General features: G+C 45.4%; 1 pseudogene; it reads left to right on the top strand.

Moving 5' to 3' along the window:
* The first annotated feature begins 1,087 nt into the window (after nt 1-1,087).
* LOC144162211 (RING finger protein 44 pseudogene) lies at nt 1,088-1,420 on the top strand (annotated as a pseudogene).
* Nucleotides 1,421-15,164: the final 13,744 nt, after the last annotated feature.

Here is a 15,164-nt window from a genome sequence, read left to right as displayed (position 1 = left end):
CCCCTCGTCATCGACTGCGGAAGAGAGCGATGAGCAGCCCTTTCAACAGGCGGGTCTTTCTGGCCTGTCGAATTTGCTAGGATCTCGGCCCGCCACTTCGCCGTATCCAGATTATTCTGGTGATGACCCTGACCGAGGGGCAAGCCTGAGTCCTAAGCGGAAGAAAGTAAAGCTGACACCAGAGACTGCCGACGCGGAAGTCGCCACACCGGTCTTGCCGGCTATCCCGCCCGGCCTGTTCGAGGAAGGCCCATCTATTGGCGCGGCGGGGCGCTGCCATGAATCAATCCCGCAAAACGCAAAGCAGACCAGCTGCATGGCGAGCGCCTGCCTGCATCAAGACATTGAGCCACCGGCCAGTAGTGATCACGCGGCCTTCCATTCTTCTACGGGCCTCCTTCCCAGCGATGCCACGCAAAGGGAAACCGTGCTCATGGCTGGAAGTTCTGTCTTCGAGCTACCCCTGGTGACCGAAACAGCGCCGCCACAGCCTGTTTCCTCACCTACCATCAACACCGTAATGGCCAGTGGCGGACCTAGAATGGACAGCCACCAGACTGCCGGCTCAGCCGACCGTTGCCCAGAGCCTGAGATGGTTGCTGTCTCTGTACCATCCGCCGCTGGACGATCAACACTGCAGCCAAACTCTGATATCTTTGATCTGGAACGGCTTGAAGAACAGCGGCATGATGAAAGCGATGATAGTAGCTCGTCTTCTAGCTCGGAAGTGGCACAAGACCCTCACCTACACTTGCCGTCGCCGGCGTATGCAGTGCATCAGAGCTCCATGCACGGACATGGCTTCTTACCATCGCCACCAGCATGGTCGCCACCGAGTTCACCGCCTCCCTTTCAACCTGTTCAACCACAGGAATTTCCACATCTCGCTCCACCGGAATTTCTACCTTTTCCTCCTTCGGATTTTCCGCATCTTCCTGCACCAGAATTTCCGCCCTTTTATCCACCGGTATTTCCGCCTCTTTCTCCACCAGAATTGCCAACTTTTCCTCCGCAATTTTCACCTGTTCCTCCCCCAGACTTGCTGCTATTCATGCAGCTCAATCCGCTGTTTAACGACTTGATCGAAATGGCACTGTTGGAGGCTGAAGATGCCGAATACTTCGAATTGACGATAAACCTGGACGAAATCTTGGAAGAACCAGTACCCCCCGGACTGTCGCAAGGGCAGATTGAGCGCCTGGTGACCTACCAGCTCACTCCGGAGATGAGCGAGTCGGATGCGGAGCCCTGCATCATGTGCGCGAACCATTACCAGGCTGAGGAGCTCATGCGTGTTCTTCCTTGCGGCCACGAGTTTCACTCACCTTGCATTGATACGTGGCTGCAGATAAACCGCGCATGTCCTTTTTGCCGCTGCGATGCATCAACGGGAACTGCAAATGCGGGCGAGGATAGTTGAACGTCGCACGTCGCCTCTCGCTACGCCGCTTGTCCTCCGTGGTACTCCGAGGAGTCACGCTGCGCCCAACCACAACGCGTGCAGAGCACGTTTGAGCACGGGAAGCTATAATTAAAAAAAAAAAAACCACTGGACGCTTGCTAGTGCCGCCTCGTGTATATTATTCACAGTTTTGACGTCTTTTGTATTTACCCTTCCCCCACCCCCTCCCCTCTCCTTCTTTGAACCTGTGACACATTTCTTTTTTCATATTTCTGACTGCGTGAACTAGAACTTTGTTGTTCCAATGATAGTCTTCTATCCACAACCCTTTCTATCAAAATGGGAAACGCATTGTATTTGCTCGTTCTCACCGCTACAACATTGCCCGTGGGGGCGATGTAGGTATCTGTATGAGTGAATGAATAAATAGGGTGATGAGTGTAATGCTGACGGAAGCTGCCGCAAACTGGGGCTAAATCGCGGCGCGGGTGAATAAATGCTCCACCGATGGAAAGTGCAAGCAATTTATATTTGATTACTTCGCGTGTAGCAGCACGTAGAATAGGCGAGTACGGAGAGAGTGTATGGATCGATAAAAGATACTTTATACACGGCAAAGTAAAACCTTCATGGATACAGTGATAATACAGGCGAAACTTAAACTAACTCCAAAACGTGAACGATTGACTACATTAGCAAAAAATTCAGTGCCCTTCCTCTCTGTGAAGAAAGATGACCAGCGAATCTGCTGGGCGCAGTCGTTTAAACAGTGTACGAAACAAAATAAGCGTGTTTGCAATTTGCGATTCAGCATAGTTTATAGTTAAGTAGTGGAATAAAACTTGGAAGAACTAGCGTGTTTTTTTTTATGATAGAGAAACATGGGGTTGCCCGTTCCCCTCCACTAGAAGCCCATGTACTGAGAGCATATACGAATTCCACAATATTTACAGCTTCACTGCGAGCTTCATAATTAAGAAAAGTTGATGAAACTCGGCGTTAAGTTAGAAACGTGTTACCGGTTCATTCTCAAAATAATTTGTTCTGCGATAGTTTTGATAAAACAAGAATTACATCCATTTTTTTTTGTAACCATACCTTCTTGATACACTGTAAAATGATTTGCACCCTTAAGGGGAATTTTCACTGTCTGTAACTAACACTTTTACTGCCTGGCAAAAAAGCAAACCAGAAAACACCCTTTGACAGGGTGTTTCCTTGTGTTTTTGTTGGGGTGTAAAGGTGCTTGTTGTCGACAATCAATTTCCCGTCAGGGTCTAAATCATTTTGCAGGCCAGACAGCCATGTATTCCTGACAGATGAGAATTCTGTAACAGTTACAACTTCCTGTGAATGAACTATTCGTGGCATGTAAAAAATTCCGGGCCATCTCCACTAACGTGAAACCTGGGGAGGGGCGATGCATGCAGTGTATAGGTGTATTCAAAGATTGTAAGTCTCTCTCTTGCCATACGGCGCGCGCTGATTGGGCGCCGGAGAAGCGCCGGTGGGAGGAGCAATCGTGTGCTTTCTGAGGCGGTGGAGCCCTCTCTTGGGTTGAACCAGATTTAAACAATAAAATGGGAGATCCACTGGCCGTAAGTTGTCTTCGTGTCACACGCTGCAGCATGCTAAGAAGTATGCTTTACAGGAGAAAACCTGGCGTTTGAAACCAAATTTGAGACGAAATTTAACACATTTTGCTATTAATGCAATAAATCCTGATTATTCCTGCATTAAATTATTTTAAATCATGTTAGTTTATTTTGAACCGGTTTTATCTACCATACACTTGTTTTTTGACCATCGTTTGACAACTTTATTTACCGTGACGACATGAGACGATGACAGGAGACGCCGACAGTCCGAGCCCCTAAGATGCTTCGCCCCTAACAAAACTCGGCGTAATGATAAAGTGGTATCAGTGGCCAGTTTTAATATAATTTATTTAGGATACCTACATTAAACTGGCAGCTATGGTATACAGAGAAATTTACTCTAGCTCTGGAGCCAGCGCGAGCGATTCTTTGTCGACGCGACTTCCGGTGACAAATGCTTTCTGGGGAATCCGAGAGATATACAGCTTCGCTACAAAAAAAAAGTGGTGGAAGCAAAGAGAATGAACTCGACACCACCGCTCACGTGCCCCCCGGGAGAGAGAGAAAAAAAGAAAAAGAATCATCAGCCATTCCACTCTGTGAAGGTGGAGGACCAGCGAAGCTTTTTGATAAAAGACACAGAGGTGACGCAGAGTTTAGGTGAAAGATATCAACAAATCTTACTTCTCTTGATCGCTGACAGCGGTCATTCCTACGCGAGAGGGACGCATATTTTGTGAATGCTTTTCCGTCCGCCGGCTCCGATTGCATTCTTGTCCTCGTTATCGTCGCCTCCCTTGGTAGGCGCGCTGCTCCCGATTACTTAATACGAGAAATGAGACGCCAATATCAACAGGGAGGATGGCGGCCTGTCATTTAAAGTAAGTGCGGAGGCAAGCGAGCAAGCGCACACGGACGCACATGAACGCCTCGAGGCTGGAACGCATCTGGCTTCGAACGCTTCGAGCGCCTCGAGCGAACGCCTCGAGCTTTGTAAGACTTTGCGAATAATCTTTTGAACGGCTTGCGACTTTAATTTGGATCGTGTGCTAATAGCACACGCACCAGGACGTTCGCTTTCGAACGAATCGCGCTATGAAGGCCTCGCGATTCAAAGACATGGGGAGCCTCAGGAGTTGCCGTTCCCCAACATCTAAAATACACCCAACCCTCGCCATATAAGCTTCGCTTAAAATACCAACTGGCGAAAAGAATGACGCGGAACAGTCACTGACGCAAAGCCACCCCATTGGACCGCCGGGAGAACCCCACGGGAACATATGAAACACGAAATCCCGCTCCTCTCCAAGCCGCTTGGTTGCTGGTACCCTGAGAGGCCGGCTCACCTGCCTATACTCAATACCTTGAGAGAGCGGCGAGTCACGCCGTGACATCCGTTTAAGAACATTCGCTGTATCATACAAAGCGGTTGGAATTTTGGGATGAAGGGGCAAGCCGGCAACGCGCCCGTGAATGTCCGAACCACGGTGCAGACGTTCACCCCACGCTCATTCTCAGCACAGTTCGGACGGAATAAAACTATTCCAACGTGCAGTTCTTCGTGTCATTTGTTCTCATCATGTGTTTGGCGTGGTACGCCCAACAGCTTCAATGGACATCCACTTCTGTGGGACAGGATGGCTGCTCAATATTTTTGCAAAGAATCCGATCAAGTCCGCAATCATAAAGTTGGCTTTTTCTCATCATGCATGTGCTTGCAGTGAAGCGTGCTTTACCAAGTTATTAGTGAGTGATTAGTGAGAAGTTTAGGACAATAGTGGTAGGGAAACCTGCACCGATAACATCAGCGCCACAAAAGACTGCAGAAAGGGAAATAAGTTTGAGCAACCTTGATTGGAAAAAAGCAGAGCAAAAGGTTTCCCCCCAGACAGCAGTGGGCCCGGACGGAATACCAATGCAACTGATAAACCTACTTGGACCTAAAAGTAAGGATTCGTTTATGAGGGCAATAGATAAGGTGATAGAAACCAAACAAATACCAGAGGACTGGTTAGAAAGTAAGATGAATTTAATATATAAAGGCAGAGGAGACAAAGCCAGTATTGATTCATACAGACCACTCACAGTAACGTCAGTGGTGTATAGATTCGTAATGCAGTTGATAAAATCAGAAATTCAAGCATGGATGGAAGAAAATGAAATACTTGGGGAACTGCAGAATGGATTTAGACAAGACAGGCGACTGGATGACAATCTGTTCGTGATAACGCAGTGCATTGAAATTGCGAAAGCACAGAATAGACCACTATGGATTACGTTCTTGGACATTAAAGGGGCATATGACAACGTAAACAGAGAACGGCTGTGGAAGATGCTGAAACTCCAGGGATTAGATGACGAGTTAGTACAGTTCCTTATAGCAACCTATAAAGACAATAGAGTGCACCTTACTTGGGAAGGACAGAAATACGCCCAGCAGGTCAACATCCATCGGGGACTGAAACAGGGATGCCCTTTGAGCCCAATACTGTTCATGCTTTACATGGCAGGGTTAGAAAAGAAAATGGAAGAAAGTCAAGTAGGGTTTAGCCTAACCCATATGCTGCAAGGCGAAGTGGTACAACAGCATATTCCGGGAATGTTATACGCAGACGACATTGTTCTTTTAGCTGATAACCAAACCGATATGCAGCGGCTAATAAATATTTGCAGCCAGGAAGCCACTGACCTCGGATTAAATTTCAGTGCAGAAAAATCAGGAATAATGGTTTTCAATGACGCTACCACCGACGTAGTGCCTATCCAGCAAGGCGAATTACCTAGAGTGAAGGAATATAAATATTTGGGAGTGTGGATAAACGAAGGGGATAACTACTTAAGTACTCACGAGGAGCAACTTAAGGTTAAGGGAAAGCGAAACGCAGCTATAATGAAGCATAGAGCTCTGTGGGGGTATAACAAATATGAAGTAGTAAGAGGAATGTGGAAAGGAGTAATGGTTCCGGGTCCCACGTTTGCGAATGCTGTACTCTGCTTAAAATCAGACGTTCTATCAGGCCTTGAAGTAAACCAGAGAACGGTAGGACGTTTGGCCTTAGGCGCGCATGGAAAAACAACTAACGAAGCAGTTCAGGGAGATATGGGCTGGGCGTCGTTTGAAGTTAGAGAAGCTCAGAGTAAAATATGCTTTGAGATGAGGTTGAGGGCAATGGATCAACGAAGGTGGGCAACTAAGGTTTTTAGGTACCTATACTTGAAAAGCGTGGACACGCAGTGGTTAAGAAAGACTAGAAGGCTAACGATGAAATACGGAAAGAACAGTGGGGAATCCAAAACAGCCAGGGTAACCAAAAAAGAGGCAAGGCAGATTGAAACGAATAAATGGAGGGAAAAAATGGAAGCTAAAACGTCGTTAGAGATGTACAGGGCTGAGAAGATGAACATCAGAAAGGAAAATTTCTACGATAATTCCCAGGGCAGTGCTTTGCTTTTTGAGGCTAGAGCAGGTTGCCTGCGAACTAAGAGTTTTGTGGGGAAGTATTCACAAAATGATGGGGTATGCGTGGTCTGCGGAAAAGAAACAGAAACTATGCGGCACATCGTGTTAGAATGTGAGGGTATCCATCCAAATCTACATGAAGGGAATATTGGGCTTTCAGAAGCCCTAGGATTTAAGGGTATCACAGAGGAAGTTACCTTCAAGGCTGTCGAGGGGACGAAAAGAAGATTAGAATGCTGGTGGACGAAAAGCAGAGAGGGGAATATTGCCTAGGACAGTTACCACCTGTAACAGGAAAAAAAAAGTATTTTGTGCCTAATAAGCTTTTTGTGCCTGCCCTAAGCAGCGCTAGTATTAAACCAAAAGTGTAAAACATATGTATATTAGTCCTTTTTGGTAAGATGACATGTCATCACCCCGATACAAAGGGAAAACCAATAGAAATCATCATCATCATCAACAACTTTGAAACAGCAATATCCGTTTCCATATAGCTCGTAGTAGTAGTAGTATTAGTAGTAGTAGTTATAATAATAATAATAATAATAATAATCAATCAATCAATCAACCTTTATTTTCAGTGCCCAGGAACAACCCTAAGGTCTTGGTGCTGGCACACCATATAAAATACATTATTAAAAGAAACGTAAGACAGCACGGCACAACATACAAAATCCCCGATATGACAGAAAAGAAAAAAAAAAACACCGTTGCAAGCTATGGCACTCGGCCAGCGAAACTTTCAAGGCACTTGAAAAAGGAAATATACAACAAAATACACAGTGCACATGATGGAGACAGAATGTATACATATAAAACGAGAGTTTTGATTTTTGGAAAGTCACACTGCAATAAAGTATTACCCGAAAACGAGCGATGCCTTTGCGATGTCCCATCTTGTCGAGACACACAGCAAACAGAGCAGCAAGTTTGACAGAACAATAGCGAAAAAAAAAACAATGGCAGGAGTATAGACATAAATGATCAGACCAACAAATCGCAGAGATAATAAAAATGATGAATGAAACAACCAAAATTGTTCATTAGTGTGTCAAGGAACGATGTGCTGGTGCGGAAAGAAAGAAAAGTGTATATCTCAGAGAAATGTGGAAAATAGCAATGTATAGTCTGAACGAGAATGAGACACTTTGAAATACACACACGCCGACACACGCACATGACCCGAGCACATATGCAAACAAGGCATTGCAATCAATGCATAGCAATAAGACACTGCTGACTGCTATGGAGACTACAAGTGTAATACAACAAGGCATGATTAAAATTCTGTACACTGAAACATGTAGGCCGGAAAAAGATATTAGCTAAAGATCACGCCACAATGAAGGCATAAAACTTAGATACACAAGTGAATATCGAAACAATTAGCATACATACATAGATAAACCTAACCCCGGCAGCATAAAGTGTGTGAATGGACGTTACATACTAGGGCAAGCAAACTACTCCTGGTTTGTCAAGCGACGCAGTTTCTTACAAAAAGCTCGAAAGGGACGATGGAATACGTCCAAACTTTCTGCGTGCATATTGTATAGGTGCTGAATGCGTCCCACGGGACTCTTGACACGGGCAGAGACATGAAACGGCCTAGGTGCCCTGGTGTTGCCTGTCGGGGTTCTCAAATTTATGGCACCCAGCAACTCTGTACAATCAATGAGGCTGTGGACCAGTTTGTACAAGAATAAAAGGTCAGCCTTGGCCCTCCGACTGTGTAATGGGTCCATTACAAGCAAGCTGGCGTCATCAACACCAGGATCATCTTTAGCCTTCGCAGTAGCGTACCTATGCTTTAGTATTGAGAGAAATTTAGTTTGCACTCTCTCAATGGCCGCCGCGTTGGACCGACACGTTGCATTCCAGACCACGGATGCGTATTCCAGCAGAGGGCGACACATTGAGGTATAGAGCTGAAGAAATGTGTCTGGATAGTTGAATTCTCTGGAGACACGACATGTTGCACCTAGTGTTCGCAAAGCACGACGGGTAATCTCATTAGTATGGGCTGTAAATGTGAGCTTAGAGTCAAACAAAACTCCCAAGTCTCTGATTTGGCATACCCGATTCAGATCTTCTTCATTTATGCGATAAGTGAAATTGATATCATCTGTTTTACGGGTATACGACACCACTTTGGTTTTTGCACTATTGAGTATCAACTTATTTCTGTTGCACCAGCCCGAAAACGCGGCGATATCACATTGCAGTTGTGCACAGTCTGAGATGTTGCCAATAACTTTGAATATTTTTATATCGTCTGCGTATAGCAAGAACGATGAGTACTGAATTGCTGTCGAAACATCGTTGACAAACAGTGAAAACAAAAGAGGACCAAGGACTGAGCCCTGAGGCACCCCGCTGGTGGCTGAGTACGTTCCGGAGTGTTGCGCGTTACAGTGAACGTAGCAGTGACGACTGGTAAGGTAGTCACGAAGCAGATCCAGCAACGGATCAGGAATGTCAAGGTGGGAAAGTTTTCTACACAACAATGAATGGGAAACCACATCGAACGCCTTGCTAAGGTCACAGTATACCACGTCAAGTTGGCCTCGGTCTTCCACTGCCTTTGACGCATGTTCCATAAAAGAAACTAAGTTTGTAGTGGTCGAGCGGCCACGTATAAAACCATGTTGATTTGGAATAATTTCATATAATATTCTGGATGTAATGAGGGAATGAATTATAGATTCAAAAATTTTAGAAGCACTGCACAGGAGGGAAATCGGTCTATAATTTTTTGCATCTGTTTTTGACCCGGATTTGTGTACAGGTACAACTTTAGCAATTTTCCAACAGTTAGGAAATGTGCCAGTACTAATACAGTTGTTAAACACACATACAAGCACTGGAGCAAGGATAGGACTGAAAGCCTTGAGTAGAGCCATGGGAATGCCATCTGGGCCACAGGCTAGCGAGGGCTTCGCGTCCCGTAGGCTTTTCATCACGATTTCCTCCCCCACAAATGCCGTGCTCGGTGCCGTACCGCGACAATTGGACATCGGAGCTGACGGAACGTCGCAGGTATCCCTATACACCGTTTTAAACTGCTGAGCGAAAGCGGCAGGGACGTCATCGATGATTACTCCATCGGAGTTAAGAAGATTAATGCATTCAGTGTTATTCTGGGGTGATCTACTGCGGACATATTTCCATAAATCTTTGGGGTTCCTTTTAAGATTGCTTTCTATGGACGTAATGTATGCAGACCGATCACAATCATACAGTTTTTTACAAAGTGACCGGTATTCTTTAAATTCTAACTTCCATTTTGTCACCCCATTCTTTTGAGCTTTCCTGTGGGCACGCTCTTTGCCTTTTAGCGCCGACCGGAGTTCACTCGAGAACCAGAAAGGATACTTCGAAGATTTGGACTTTTTTAGTGGTATATATCTGCGCATACCTTCTTGCAGTACTTTGGTTAATTCGCTGGCCTGAAAATTTGGGTCATTTGACGCGAGGATTGCCGACCAATCAAAATTCGACAAGTACTGGTAAAAACTAATGTAGTCACCTGCAGCAAAATTATAGCGGGGGAGTTCGGAAACACGTGGCTTGGCCTTTTGCACATCACTATGAATAGGTAGTACTATAGATAAGGGTGGATGGTAATTGTCCGGGGTAACCAAACCAGTAGGGCTTATGTTGACACTGATGTTTTCGATGTTTGAAAAACAAAGGTCAAGTAAGCTCCCAGCAGAGTTCACAACGTGGTTGCACTGTTCAAGACCAGTAAATGAAATAAAGTCCAGTAAGGCTGAGGCCTTTTGTAGAACGTAGGTATTGTAATCAGAAATACTAAGGTCACCCCATTCTATTCCCGGCGAGTTAAAGTCACCGAGAATCATGATACGGTGTCTAGGATGAGAGGAAATTACATTTTCTATCGATGTTAAACAAGTTTGAAAAGAAACCGGAGCTATGTTAGGAGCTAAGTAAAATGCACCAAGCAGGACGCGTTCGCCACCGATGCAACACAATTCAACCCAGACAGACTCATCCTCTGTCTCAAGGTCTGCGCGCCTCACGCATCTAAATGAGCTATTGACGGCTATCAAAGCTCCCCCTCCCGTGCGTGTGGCACGGTCACTGCGGAACACGTTGTAATAAGGCGGAAAATAATAATAATAATAATAATAATAATAATAATAATAATAATAATAATAATAATAATAATAATAATAATAATAATAATAGCTAGACTACGGAGGAAGATGGGCTCCCTTCCACTTTCTTGGGTATTTGTATGCTGCACTTAAGGATGGTAACCAGCGCCGCTCGAACAACTTGGGGCGCGTAATGCCTTTGCTGGCGCATACCCGACAGTTGCTGTTGTATGTAGAGCAAAGAGAGACATACCCACAAAGGAGCCTGTACTCGCAGTGGAGTACTGAACAGCGCTCTACAAGCTTGGCACATGTGATGCACCAAGCAATCAACAAATTACTCAGCCAATTACTCTGAGCGCTGGGAGAGTCGACCACATAAAATCTGTGGCAGCACCCTAAACACTGCGTGCGTCATCAGAAGCCTACCAGAGTGCTACATGCCCACAGAAGCATTACCTCTGTGGGGGCAGTGAACACGCTTCAGAAGCAGGAATGCATGCTGGGTTTCGCACAATATCCTGTGGTTGACGCAGCCACACCCTCTGTTAATATCTTTACAAACACGACTAATAGCTCTGATTGCAGAGTATGAATGTTGGGCCCCTATTCGCTGTCGTTAATCTGTACCTTCGTATAGTTCCCGAAAGAAGGGGAGGGGTGAGACACGACGACAGGCCAAAGGAACGGGTGTGCACAAAGTGCGATGAAGTAAACAAACGCCTTCCTCTACACAGAATGTCACTCGCGTAATTTTTTATTCGCCAGAAGACTGGTAGTGCGTGGTAGGGGATGTCGATCAAACGCCGTCCAGCGTTAGGGTGAAGTACTTCAGAGTTAAGATCACAGTTGGAAATGAGGTCTCCAGCTTCCATGGAAGATAGGAGAGCTCGTCGCCAGTCGAAAACTGTCCTTCAAACTCCAAGATCTGCCGCGTGGTCATGAAGGTGTTCAGAGTAAGGCAGTCGACGAATGCATTCGCCGCGCGCCTTATCTTGACATGTGCGTCATGAGATGCGCAGAGTATATTCAACAGCAGCCAGGTCTTTCCTCGTGGGGATCTGTCCTGTGCGTCCACTACTGACCTAAGCTGGCATACAGCTTCGGCGGGGTCGGCCACGATGTCGAGAGAAGCACCAAGTAGTTCCGGCAGGTGACGTAAGTTTGAGAAAACAACGGTGTTGCCTCTCAGGCCCCGCACGCGCAAGCGTTCGAGCTTCTTGCACGTTTGCAGTACGCCAAGCGATTCGTCCGGAAGCTTGCTTACGTCGATGCGGACGTGCCGCAGTGTCTTCCTGAAGCTCAACATCAGCTGCGTGAATAGCTGCGTGCCCATGACCAGACCGGGAACTTCTAAACGCTCGAGTAACGGTGGCGTGCGGAATTGCCGGTTTCGTAACCATTCTCCACAATAACGCGCAGCGACCTGAGTTTCAGAAAGCCCTGAAGAGCCTTGGCCGTGCTAACATCACTTTAGTTCCACACCGAGCCGATTTTTAACGATGCGAGGCTCGGGCAGCTGTTTGACACTTGAATTAATCCGGCCGTCGAGATCACACTCACCGATAAATGACGAAGTTGGACCAGCTCCTTGATACAGGTCCAGCTTTTGCTGCGAGAAATTTGGTGCAAGTTAAGCTCGAGACGTTCAAGTCGAGGGCAGCTGCAACATATTTGGTGCAGAACGTCGTCGTCAATCTGCAGGTGATCCGAGGTCACGAGCCTCTTGAGATGACGAACCGTTTCCAGCCTGCGGACATCGTTCGCGGCCAGCCTGTAGCGGCCCCAGAGCACGATGGTTCTGAGGGACTCGCAATGTTCAAGGATGACCGGCATGGCTTGATGCGAAAGCCCACTGCCGGGTATCACCAGACACTTCAAGACCCGAAATCCAGTTGACGCCGAAGCTATAATATCCCAGTCGGAGACTTCGGTGGTGATCTGCAGGCTGTGCAACATGGTGGCGCGCTCGAGGGTTCTCGTCACTCGCTGCGGGTGGGCAGTAAGCCAAGGGTCGATGCAAACCGTGGTGAACAAAGACGGGTCCAAAGCCAGCTGCATCCATCGTCGGGAAACCCGGATGATTTCTTCGAGAATTTTCTTAGGTAGATACGAAAATATCATGAGAATGATCTCCAGAGGCAAGTCATCGAATTCCATGGCGGATCCTAACAACACAGCGTGCGTGCAGGTTCCTTTCTTCCTCTGTGTCTTTTGTGGTGAGAACGTTTGTCACGAGGTATTGCGCTCGTGTTAATGACACTGACGATGGCGTTGTTTGTTTGTTTTTCAAATAACAGAAAACAAGGCCAGGATACACCACGGAAAGAGATGTACTCGAAGGCTCCACAAGGACTTTTTCTGACTCCGTTACTTACCGCGTAGTCCATAGGCAAGAAAAACGTCAGAAAAAAATTTAAAAGTCATGACCCATCTGGGGTTAGTTTCTAGGATAGAAACTAACTGGGGTTTCTGGGGTTAGTTTTTAGGATAGAAGGTAGGTCATTTGAGAAGTATTTATTTTTAGCAGTATGGCCAACGAGTAGCTTTGCAGACACTCTTTGTACTTCTGCCAGGCCTCCTTAGTACCCGAGCCTCTGGCGCTTTTGTATAAGTGTTTCTTCTTGTTTCTTTGTGCATGAAGAGACCTATTGAACCATAGATTAGCTCTATCATTTGAGGTGGATATGAGTGGCACGTATTTATTAACCAAAGTAGATATTTTATTTCGAAAAAGCGACCAGTTAGTGTCAATCGAGCGACTTTCAAAGGAGGGCATTAGTTCTGTAGTATAGAATACCTCCAGCTTTTTGTTCATTTCATTGTAGTTCGCCTTGTTATAGTCGTAAATTTTTTTTACATTGAAGTCGGGAGGCGGTAATGGCAAGTTAAGTGTTATAATGAGCATAGTATGATCACTGAAACCATCTCTGTTCAAGACAGAGTGAACGCTTTCAGGAGCACTTGTAAATGCTAAATCTAAAATGTGGGATCCTCGGGTGGGTTCATTAACTACTTGGAAGAGATTGAAATCTAAAGTAATATTGATTAGTTCTAATGAATCGCGACAGGACGATGATAGATGAACCCAGTCAATGTCCGGAAAATTGAAATCACCAAAGAGATACGTTTCGCGGGCAGCACATAACTGGGTAGCCGTAGCCACACTCGTGCGCAAGTCATTCAGAAAGGAAAACGGGGAATTAGGAGGGCGGTAGCAAACACCTATTAGTATTTTAGCGGCACCCATTAAACAAGCAACCCATATGATTTCGATGGCAGAGTCAAATGACACAAGGTATGAAGAAATGGTTTTCTTAACCGCTAGCAAAACGCCACCACCTCTTTTGTTTGTCCTATCATTACGATATATGTTATATGATTTGTTATCAGGGAGAATTTTGCTATCTTTTATGTCAGAATTCAGCCATGTCTCTGTTAGGGCAAGGATGTCGGCATTAGTATCGTCTAAGAAGGAACAGACTTGGTTACGTTTATGCAGTACGCTCCGAATGTTGGTTACAGCAATTGATACTGACGAACCTGAGCGAGGTGACGGAGGCTGATTAGCAACTTGAGGGCGCGTGGCACCTTCCAGCTATCTTTTACATAGGACGACGGTGTCTGTTTGCATTGTCGTAAAAGTACGTTTTTTCATCTATGTGCAGTTTGTCAACAGTCAGCTTGAAAGGTTTGTCTAGATCTCGGGAAAACGATACTAATTTCCTTCTAGCTAATAGCGAAATCTGTGTTTTTTAGTTTGTGGGCAGCGCCCAGGATATTATTCTTGTTTTTGAATGAGGTGAATTTCGCAAATTATTGGACGGTTTTTGTCTGTCGTGAACATGCCTAATCTATGCACACGTTCGAATTGAGCACAGGTTGTAGGAATTTGCAGCTTTTGAGAACAAAAAGCGATTATTTTGTCCTCAGATTCCGCCCAATCTTCTTTTTCGTCATCCTCAATTCCAAAAAACAGCAAGTTAGACCTTCGCATGCGGTTCTCAGCATCGTCACACCTAGAAGTTATTGTTTGAAGCTGGGTAGCGATAGTTTTTAAAGCATTGTCACTTGGAGGGGCAACGGTGGCACTTGACGAAGAAGCGTTTGATTCCAGCGCAGCAATTTGCGTTGTTAGTGCCTTAATTTCGTTTCTTGTAGCCTCCTGGTTATCCTTGACGATCTTTAGGTCAGCGAGTACAGCCCCAAGCCCAGTTTCCAGCTTGCGTATTGCTGCGTATTTCGTATTGCGTATTAATTAACAATTAATTATTTAAATAAATAAATAAATAAATAAATAAATAAATAAATAAATAAATAAATAAATAAATAAATAAATAAATAAATAAATAAATAAATAAATAAATTGAATTCCTCATCCTATTCTTCCCGATTTCCGTTTTGTTCTCTTTAACTGACTTCTAATTTTTTTTTCGACGCGCAGTTTAAATACCTATGCAGCTGTAACACGTAGCCAGTTTAGAATATTTTCGTTACTGTGACGGTTGGCCAATCAGCTGGCTCGTGCTGTGTCACCAAGGAACACCGTCATAATCATTACATTCCCAAGAATGGAATCTAAG

The sequence above is a fragment of the Haemaphysalis longicornis genome, unplaced genomic scaffold (genome assembly GCF_048455015.1).
Source record: "Haemaphysalis longicornis isolate Haplotype H1 unplaced genomic scaffold, Haemaphysalis longicornis Haplotype H1 scaffold_1, whole genome shotgun sequence".
In the NCBI taxonomy this organism is placed as follows: Eukaryota; Metazoa; Arthropoda; class Arachnida; order Ixodida; family Ixodidae; genus Haemaphysalis; species Haemaphysalis longicornis.
The sequence above is the reverse complement of the archived record's forward strand: the minus strand, read 5'-3'. Positions and strand labels throughout refer to the sequence as shown.